General features: G+C 45.6%; 1 pseudogene; it reads left to right on the forward strand.

Moving 5' to 3' along the window:
- Positions 1 to 9,383: 9,383 nt before the first annotated feature.
- LOC144128782 (uncharacterized) lies at positions 9,384 to 10,148 on the forward strand (annotated as a pseudogene).
- Positions 10,149 to 11,243: the final 1,095 nt, after the last annotated feature.

Consider the following 11,243-nt stretch of genomic DNA (forward strand, 5'->3'; position numbering starts at 1 on the left):
CTCTAGAAATGATTCTCCCCAAAAATGTTGGAGCGTATGTGTAGCACGATATTTTCGGGCTAATCTCAACTACTTGTGTTAATTGCTGTGGTAGCCTCTAGATGGCACTACATGTAGAAAAATACGTTGTCACTAGTCGTCTGCGTATTTTAGTTTTTGTGAATGTGTAGAGATGGTCGTCCACCTCGAAGAGCGTGTAAACATAAAATTCTGTGTGAAGCTTGGCAAGACAGCCATACAGACGCATGTGCTCCTTTGTGACGCTTACGGCAACGAGACATTATCGCGGGCGCGAGTTCTCGCGTGGCACAAGAGTGTCGTTTAGGGAAGCACGTCGGTGGTAGGCGACAAAAGGCAGGGACGCCCTGCAACCTCACGGAATGAGAACAGCGTGGCTCGTATAAAAAAAATCTTTACCAACAAGACGGAACCATTCCAGTCCGCATGCTGTCAGAGGCTCTCGACATATCTAAGACAACATGCCACCAAATTTTCCCTGAGAACTTCGGGAAACGAAACCTGAATGCCAGGCTTGTCCCACGCTCCACAGGACCACAAGGACACGGGGGCATCAGTGAGCGCTTATTTGCTCTCCTAGGCAGAGAAGGATGCGGAATTTGTCGACGGTGTCATTGCTGAAGACGAAACATGGAGGTTTCAATACGATCCTAAAAGAGGCAGAGCGCCGAATGGCTGACCACAAGCTCTCCGGAGTCGAGAAAAGTGTGGCGACAGGAGACCAAAACAAAGAGAATGTTGATAGATTTTTTTCGATGCCAGAGGTGTCATACAGCACGAGTTCGTCCCACAAGGGTAGACAGTGAATAAATAATTGTATATCATCGTACTCCAACACATGCGTGATGCACCGCGACGCCGTCGCCCTGACATAGGGGATCAGGACAATGAAGGCTTCTCCACGATAGCGCAAGACTGCGCGCTGCTCTCAGCATGGCAAAATTTCTCAGCAAGCACACCATTACTCTGCTTCCCCATTCGCCATACTAGCCTCACCTCTCCCCTGCGATTTTTTGTTTTCTCGTACAAAGAGAGCCTTGAAAGGTCGCTGGATGGAGAACGTGGAGGCCATTCAAGACGCCAAGACACATGAGCTAATAGACCTGCCAAAAGAAGCGTTTTCATACTGTTTTCGAGACCTCAAGAAGCATTGCAAGCTGTGTATATACTGCAATGGAGACTATTTCGATAAGGTTCTGCACAAATGATTTCAATGTTAAACACATTTTTTAATGCACTCCGTCTTGGAACTTTACGGACGAAAGGTTGTACATCATTCGAAGGCGTTTTTACAACAAAAACCTAACTGTAGTTTTGTATAGTTAAACAGTCCATCGCGTGAGAAAAAATTTTCAGCGCCAGACTGCTTCCTAGCTGCACCGAGGAACTTTGCGAACTAAATCTTCATTTCTTGTTTCGAAAAGCAATACTTTTTCTAGGCATTAAATGGCCTTCCGAATCTGTCCAGCAGGAGTTTCAAATGTGGCTGCCATCACTGCCTTCGTGAAAACAGCTCAAGACTATTCGAAAATAAGTTTCAGAAGTGACGAGCACAAACGTTGATACCATGCCGCAAAGGGTTAAACAAGCCGTGCAAAAAACGCAGTGGGATATTGGCTATTTTCATTTTCTGTGCACGTTTCGCACAAATAATAACAATAATCACCATCTATTGATAACTGATGCTGCTTTCAGGCTTCCTATTGTCAACCCCTTCAGAAAATCAGAACGAGTTTCGTATAATCCCTTTATATTTAAGTATACCGGACCAGCAAAATTATTTATCAGTTGTTGGTGATGGCATCGCTTTGAATATGCTCTCTGGCTGCTTGGTAAGCACAAAATTTTGGTTTATAAAACATTCAGAAATACCTTACATTCTGCTCATATCGTCCCTTTATGTGATTATTCATTATAATCACACACTATCATGTTTTCGACACTGGTTACGTCTTTTGGAAGTACCGCGTATATGCCAATACAACACGGCTAAAAAGTAAAGCAAGTTTGATTCCATGTGAAGCCCAAAGCTTTTCATGATGAAGGCGTCGTGTTCTGTGGCTGCAGCTTCATATAAAAAGGAGTTGTGAAGAAACGCGCGTGAAAAAGCCCAAGGGCGGCAAAATCACCTATCTACTTCCGCCGCTGCTTCCCCGCTTCTGGCCACTGCTTTCCCGTGTTTCGCGCTGGTGTGCCACGAATGCACGCTCTTTTCTTCCCTAATCCTCCCTGCAATTTACTGGCGTTCGTTTCTTAGCGACCCGTGCCGCATTCTTTCTTCATTTTTAGCTAGCTTCACTTTTTCTTTGCGCGTCGCGCGCTTTTCCTCACGACCTCATGGTCTTGAAATAGTTGCCTTCTCCTTGCGAATGTAAGTTTTGACGGCAAAGCCACCTCAACAAGCGTATTCGGCATCTATTTTCTTTGAGATCCTAGACATGTCGCGTGCCGCGATATCATGATTTCGCGGGGAGTACATCGCCACGGCCTGACGCTCTTTAAATTAGCCGTTTCTTCGGAAAAAGATCGCTCTAACCGAAATAAATGTACAGCTATCTATGTAAAGCGAAATAGGAGCGGAGCTTCGCTTTAGTATATCCGAGTTTTAATACAACCGAGTTTACTCTAGGGGTGTTCTACGGTTCAGTTTTAGGCAAAAGACATTTTTTGACGATGCCTTTCTGCAGACTAACATATGCATGGATGCAGAGCCTGACGCCAATTTCTACTAACAACTGACTCCTCGACAGCAACTGAAACCCCTAGCAACCAATAAGGGCACAGTCAAGCGGCAATCACTTGCAGGACGCAGAATGATGATGTTGATTATGCATTTTTATGGCGCAAGAGCATCTATGGGCAAAGAGCGCCTTGACACAAGGTACTTTTGCCTTTTGAAAGGGCAGTCAAAGACCCATTTCCCAAGCGTTTCGACATAGATAAGCCGGGCACCAGGCCAGGGGAAAACTTGTACCCCTTGTATCACCGGTGAGTACGCGGCGGCACTGTGGATCGAGCCCCGCACCTCCCACATGCGAGGCGGATGCTCAACCACTTGGCCACGCGCGGGATCTTATGCAGAATGACACGTCCCGGAGTGATGAACACGCTCCGAACAAGACAGGTGCTGCGAGCAAGCGGCGGGGGCTTCTCGTCACGAAAGAGGGCATAGCAAGCCTCAAAGGCCTGCTTGAACAGCACATTTCCCGCGTCCATGCTGGATACAGTTTCGCTGAGTGCCCGTTCCACCATCGATGGCTCCTTCTTCAACCGTTTTTTGAGCTCCCGCATGAGTGTGTCGATGCCATCTCAGATAGGAGCACCATCTGGCCCAAGTTGTCCAAGGTGATGTGCAGGGTTTCCTTGAGGGTGTAGGCACAGGAGATTTGCTGGGTCTTCTGGTTAGACTCGCACTGATCATGCGCAAACAGGTGTAGCCTAGAGTTGAACTGAAATCCCTACCACCATTGATTTGTGGACCCCACAATAAAAAGAAAGGCCATCTAGCAGGTAGTGATTCCTCGTCTCCTCTCTGCGTTGGAGCTGAACAATGGGGACAATGCAAAATGCATAGAAAAAGTTCAACTAACACAAAAAGAAAAGAATAGTAATGTGACTAAACTGGGCAAAATGAGCACAGATTAGTTCCGTTTGTCTCTCTCCAATATGTGACATTTTGTAGATTGATTTTCTCGGCCACCAATCCCCGTCAGAGGCCATCACTGTGTTTTCTAAACTCACCATGCATCCACATCTCACACAATACAACGCCAAGTTTCCCTTTATGGCCAACTAATTTGTGACACGAAAGTGGTCTTACGCCCTGTTCGCAGCCGACAAATTTTAGCGCACCACTTTCAGTCTCCTCTCTTCCCCCTGCATGTTAATTCACTAACCTGCACACAAAACTTGAGTGGCACTGAAGCGGCACATGAGCCAGTTTCGAATTCCAGCCATTGATCAATTCATCTTTGCCCTGCCTTCTCTTAGCCATCCTGGTTAGCCTTGTTGGTACGGCGAATGCCACGAAAAGGCAGTGGTCCAGAGTTAAATCTATGTACCAAGACGAATTTTTCTTCAACTACAAAGACTCTCTGAAAGCTGTGTAGCTTTCATTTGTCTCCGTATGGCGGCGCTTAGGTGCATGTCAAATGAATTACTACTCGCTTGTTTCAAATCTGTTCCACCTCATCTCTACACCAGATCATTTATGTTTTAAGGAGTGTACACAGTAAATTTTGGTTAACGTTTTCTTCTTCCTAATGATGTGGAAGACACTCGAATACATGAATCACCCCATTGTATTGGCCTGTGGGCACTAAATGTTTTACAGAATTTCTCCTCTCATGCTGTTCTGGTTGCAACAGCCGGATGATGGCTGTGATATGATGCCAAAGTTTATTATTGGCCATGGGAGGCCGAAAAAATAATGCAATCACTGCCTTTTCAGTAAGTGTCACTCTGGCATTGGAGGCAAAGTGGCTTAAATGTTGTAGTTAATTAAAATGACGAAGCAACAGTTATATCAATGTTTTATGTCTTTAGTGACCTATATGAAACTCTGAATTCGCGGTCATCGTGCAGCCCTGGGAAAACGAATGTGAAACACCATAAGAGAAAAAAATTATATATTAACTCGTTGTACAGAAATAGTGCAGAGGACCCTCGTTTGTACGTTGCCGATTTAAAAACTATCCAAAAAATGGGGTTTCAGTGACTGTTGCTTTCCCTTGTTCCATGAAGGCATTTTCAAACGCAAATTATTTTTGGATCAGACATTTTTCTGAATAATACGCCATCCCTTTGCATATAAAAAACTTACCAAGTTGTCCTGATCCACATGGTGATCCAAGTTTACTAAAATTCTTTCGCATCATTACAAAGAGAAGAAAACATAGTACCAAAAATTTGGTGTCTGCAGTCCTCAATTCACACTGACCATGCTGGCATCATGAGGGTCCTGCAGATGGCAGTCATGTTGGGTCAGTAGGTTCGGACTGCAGCGTAGCAGAAGGAGGTGCCGTGGGTGCAGCGCTGCGACAGCCGTCTAACCACTCGCCACGCCAGGCAGTGGCCCCAGATGATCAACTTGAGGATGAGGCCACCACATATTGAGGAACCATGAACGCATACACCAATGCATGAGCAACCAGGAGTGAGGTAGCGCTCCCAGCAGAGTGAGACAGCCGCCGCCGCACTGCCGGGCTTCGCGTGACAGTCGTTCGTCACCTCGACCATTCGCATGGCAGGTATCTTGAGGTAGAGGAACAGGTCGAGAAGGCATGTCTTCACGTTGATCAGCACTTGGTGTGTTGGTTCAAATTATCAAGATTCCACCGCACTTACCAACAAGAATCTAGATAAAAGTTTTAAGTATCGAGAGTACTAAAACTTTACTGTTGTTTATTCGGTAAGAATTTTCACCGCGAAAAATGCAGAGTGGTTGCCTTGAATTTAGTGCTGGTAGGCACTGTTAATGTGTACGGTTCCAATGGTGTTTCCATGACATGATCCAACTATTTGCTCAGGACGTCCCCAATGGAGTTCTCACTCCTATGTTCTCTCAATCCATGACTGGCAGCTTGGCAGCTAACTTGCTCTCTTGCTACGTTTTAGTCTTCAACTCAATTCCATCACAAATAGCATAAAAGTTTTAGTACTTACAGGGATAACTTTTAATATTTTACTAACAGCAGCATCTGCCTCCTCCTCCCACTCACTATAGGAGATGCTAATGTTGTTCCCTGACTATGCAGCTGCTTATGTATACACCCTTCGCATCATAAGTTTGTCTTCCAATGTAATGTGCAATGAAAGAGTTTTGTAGCGGTAAACAATCTATTATTTAATTCTTACTCATTACTATTGCTACAGTAAGCCTTCATTCACTAAACTACATGTAGTACCTACAAATGTTAAGTCGAATGTTTTCCATGTTGCACAATAACCTCCAATAGGCAGAATGTGCATGTAACCACTTCTACCTCAAAAGGTTTCTGTTGATACCTCCAAGCAGGGCACGTGAAAACTCAAAATTTAACAAAATGCCATCAGCCAGTGGGTTGCACGACCTGCTGATCACACAGCAAACAATACCACAGACCAAGCGAGTCTGTGCTAGTCCGCCGCGACATGCACCCAAGCTGCAATTCCTCTACTAGGTTTTCAAAAAGTTACAACTTAGTCAATTTTGCAGACAACCGGCCAGGCCTGAAGTGAGGACATGTGGAAAGGAACAAAAACCTCCGTCTTCTCTACCCCCTAAGGTTAGCAGCATTGTTTGAGCTGTAACTTAGAAGGCAATTTTGGCCACATATTTCACGGGATTACATAGTTATGTCCACTGACTGTTAATTATTGGAGCTTCGTGAAATAAAAGAGATATTACTGCTTTTGTTACAATTAAAGCGCTCAGTGTAGCAAAATTTGTACTGCAAGCTAAAGATAGAATACTCAATTTTCAAATGCAAGAATGCACGACCAGCACACAGGAAATTTCGGTACTCCGCTTCCCTATTCTCAAAACTTCATTTATCTTGAAAATTTTGTGTTCTTGGGGCTCTGAGTGAGAGAACGTTTAGTGTACATCTTAGTTTAGATCAAAAGTTTCTCAGGAACGAAGAGCTACCTTGCAACGCTAGGTGCTGTGACTGATTCACCTATTAACAACGATAGCTTGCTAACTACCGTATTTGCACGATTTCTAGATGACCCGCCCCCGCCCCACCTATCGCGTCAGGAAAAAAGATATGCATGCCCACGAGCACATTACAAAATGAAAATGCACCAGTCACTGCGGGGTCTGTGCCGTTAAAGATCCCCAGGTGGTCGAAATTATTCTGGAGCCCTCCACTACTGGACCTTTCTTCCATTTTTCTCTTAGTCCCTCCTTTATCCCTTCCCTTACGGTGCGATGCAGGCGTCCGTCAATATATGAGACAGATGCTTCGCCATTTCCTTCCCCCGAAAACAATTTTCAATTTTCCACTGAACTACTCGTCTAGGCTAGTGCCATCCTCCTCGCTATTCTTGCCGCCATCATCGCTGCTGAGATCCCACAGCACGTAGCACATCCTTCTAGTTTCGTTGTCCAGGGAAATCCGCCACTTCGCAAAGCACCATAGCACGTCGCCATCCCGCGAAATCCCACTTTGCGCAAATAGCCGCAACACCACATCGCAAGTAACAACTGAAATTTTGCTTCGTTGCAGCCGACGCCTGCATCACCGATTACGAAAATTCACACTTGCAGCACCGTACAGTTGTTTGCTTTTCGGCGTAAAGAATGACAGCCATCTTCAACTCTTACCGGTCCCACAGCACAAATGATTGTTGAAATATTACCAGCAAAACAGGTACAACGTGGCCACCAGTCAAGTTAGTTGTGTCAAGCAGAGCCAGAGAACCTATGTGTGAGCGCTGTTGGCTCTCCTAATACTCACCAACACTCCCTAGTAGCGCTGTCTTTTCTAGTGGCGGTGCAGCCGAAATTAGAACAGCGTCCCTACGTCAACTACCGAAACTTCAATGTAGGCCGAGTGTACAGATGAAAGCAAAAAGAAGAAGAAAAATCCTTCCGAACACGTGCGCAGACTAGCCGAATGCTACTGGGGAGAACCGTAGGCCAAATGTAAACATGCAACAACGCTGTAGCATGCATGATATATCGTTTGTGTCGCTTTTTTATGATGCGATGCTTTGGTTTTGATTGTAAGTCGACCTTCTGCTTCGGATTTTTAAATTTAAAAATAGGTCAACTTAAAATTGTGTAAAGATAGCAAATGACATCCAATGTGCATTGAAACAGCATTTAGGTTTGCATATTTCCTAAATCCTACTTGGGTTCTTTCAAATGTAGCAGATATAATGTAACACCAGAAGACGAGAGAAATTATGGATAAGACACAACGAATTATTTGTTACTAATAACCAAGAGCAGTTCTGCAATCATGTTCACAAAAGGGTGCATACGTTGCATACAGCTGTGCATACGTTGGAGTTGATTTCTATTCTGCCCGTTGTACTCACTTCTTTTCTTTGAAAGAAATAAGTTTATTGGTCCCAAAATGTATACAAAAGATGATAAGTGTACAGGCGAGGGTCCCATAGTCAAAGGTTGTACCGGGACCCTCGATAGATACAAGAAATAATTGCAGCTACAGTTCGCGCATAATTGTAAAATATAGAAAATAACAAATGAATACTTCACCACAAAACTATGTAAAACAAAAAATGAAGGTATTATACATAAAAAGAGAATAAAACATCAGCATTCCGACAAAAATACCGCGAGGTTATTCTTGAATGCCGGCAAGAAAATTGATGTTTTAGTGTGGGCGGCAAGGTGTTCCAAAATGAAATTGCTTGAAGAGACGACGTCGTTTAACGATAATTGGTATGGACTTTGGGGAGCAGGAAATTGTTTTTTGCTGCAAATCTGGTTGGGTTGTGATTGATGAGGAGGATGAGGTCTAAAAACTGGAAATGTTGGGCGCCATGTAGTAGTTTTATGAACTTGATTCCAAGGTGATATTGGAAAAGCTGGCGGACTGGTAAAGTATTGTGCTTATCCAATAAAGAACGAGCATTAGTAGAGAAAGGGCTACGAGTACTAAGGCGGATGGCCTGGTTTTGTAAGTGTTGCAGAGATGATAAATCGCAATGATAAGTATTTCCCACTTCAATAATTCTATAAGTGAAGTGACTATGTATGAAGGCATAGATAGGAGTAGTCTGCATGGAAAATATGGACGCGCCTTAATTAGCGCTCTGATGCCATAGATCTTTTTTCGATGAGTGATATGGATGAAAAATTTAGGAGCTGAATCAAGAATAACGCCCGAGAACGTTGATGTTATTAGAAGCCGGAACATTACAAGAACAAAGGGTTAACGTAGGACACGAAAGAATTTTCTTGCTACTTTTGAAGACTATGAATTTTGTTTTAGTAGGATTAATCACTAGCTGATTATCGGTACATCATTTGGCTACATTACTTAGAACCGCATTCAAATCGAGAGTCAGATCATCTACGGACGTATTCGATAATGACTCTGTAGTGTCATCAGCATATAAGACACATTGAGGTGGGCTAATAGAATTAGGAAGTTCATTAATATTGTAACGTGCTTTGCGTAGACGACGAAGGAGAGGAGATTAGAAGCGTAGAGGAAAAGGAAGCTGGTCGGTCTGATCGGTTTGAGCTCTGCGCCCCGTCGCTAAATCTCTTAAATAAACACCCCAGACTCACTCAGTGCCTGCTGAGTACGTAACAGTTGTGGTGGACGTTGCTGGGTATCACCACGGATTCTTCTGTTCCTCGACGCAGCCGCAGAGTTGTCGGATTGCCACCACTTCCACTGGATATGCCTCAGGACGGCGGCGGCGAGCAAGCAGCACCCGCAGTGGGCCACTGGCAGCATCACCGCGAACCACGCACCTTTGCTTGAAGGTCCGATGAAGACGTCGACGAGTGGTTGACTAATTACGAGCGGGTGAGTCGCTATAACGGCTGGGATGCCACAGTGAGGCTAGCCAACGTCGTATTCTTTTTGGAAGCGACAGCGCTGATTTGGTTTGATAACCATGAAGAATCTCTTACCACGTGGGAACGTTTTCCAGAAGAGATAAAGAAATGTTTTGGTGACGGCTCTGCCAAAAAGAAATGCACCGAACAGACGTTGCTTCAACGGGCCCAATTACCTGGTGAGACTTGCACCATGTACATTGAAGAAATCGTAAAGTTGTGCAGGCTAGTGAATCCGCGGATGTCTGAAGAAGATGAGGTTGGACATTTACTTAAAGGGATTGCTGAAGATGTATACAACTTCCTTCTTAGCAAAGAGAGTTTGAAGTCGACGGCCGACGTCATCAAGCATTGCAGAGCGTTCGAGGCTTTGAAGCTTCGTCATATTGTGCCGAAACTTGGGCGCCTGGCGAATGTCACCTCCATCGCCAGCGTTGACGTCGCTGCTCCAGTGTCAATGGCTGATGTGATTCGCCAAATTGTGCGCGAGGAACTCCTCCGGTATCAAGACCCTGTGCGCCGGGATGACGCCCAGCAAGATGGTTGCGCATTGCAGGCAGAGTCCGCAACACCATCTACTTCTTCGGTTCCAGCTGGCGTTTAGCAGAACTTCGCCGATCGGAGACACCGCGATGTACAGTCTGCCTACCAGTCTGTGGGAGGACGGCGTGCCTACACAGGCGACTTGGCGCGACAACAGCCTCGAGATGATTACAACCAACGTTCTGACCACGCTTGGCAAGCATCATACGTTGATCGCTGGCGCCCGCCACCTGTGTGTTACCGCTGTGGCATGACCGGACATATATCTCGATACTACCGCCGACGAGGCCCGATGCAACCAGACCATCACCTGTGGCCGAACACTTCCCTCAACCCTGATGCGGACGTTCAGCACCCAACGCCAGCATCCTCTTGGGGTAGCTACCGTGCGGCATTGCTGCGAAACACCTCGCCTGCCTCCGACCGCAGCCTGACACCACCACCTTCACGTCAACGACGCTCACCATCTCCTCGACGCCGCTCGCCTCCTCCGAGAAACTAGACAGCGCGGCCGATGGATGTGAGGCCGCCGGCGAGTCGATATCATCAATTACTCTTCCCGTGTTTATGTTAAAGAACAAACTTGAAGTGCTTATCGACGGAATTCGAACTATGGCATTAGTAGATACCGGTGCGACAGTATCTATTATGAGTTTGAACTTCAAGAATAGTTTGGGTCGAAAAGTAATGTTTGGTCGGGATCAGGCTGTGGTGTTTCGGGGTGTTGGGGGTGAAACATTAGTTCCCCTTGGTGTCTGTTCTGCGAACGTTATTATCGGTGGTCAAGTGTTCAGGACTGAATTTGCTGTGCTGACACGTTCCACACATGACGTTATACTTGGAATTGACTTTTTGCAGCAGTGCGGTGCCACATTAGACTGTCGTACTGGAGGGATTTCATTGGACGCAACTCTGATGTCGGCTCTTGTGGAAAGCTCCTCTCTTGATTTCGGAGCGTTCTCTGTGTCAGAGGACACAGTTGTACCGGCGATGTCTGCCGGATTTGTGCCGGTTGTTTCATCAAAAATTTTGTGTGATGCCTTCGATGCCGTGGTGGAACCCACTGCACTGAAGTGAGCTAAGAAGAGTGTCCTCGTGCCCCGTTGCGTAGTCCGCGTAACTAGTGGCAGCAACACCACGCTGTGGACAGTGAACT

This window comes from Amblyomma americanum, chromosome 1 (assembly GCF_052857255.1).
Source record: "Amblyomma americanum isolate KBUSLIRL-KWMA chromosome 1, ASM5285725v1, whole genome shotgun sequence".
Taxonomy (NCBI): domain Eukaryota; kingdom Metazoa; phylum Arthropoda; class Arachnida; order Ixodida; family Ixodidae; genus Amblyomma; species Amblyomma americanum.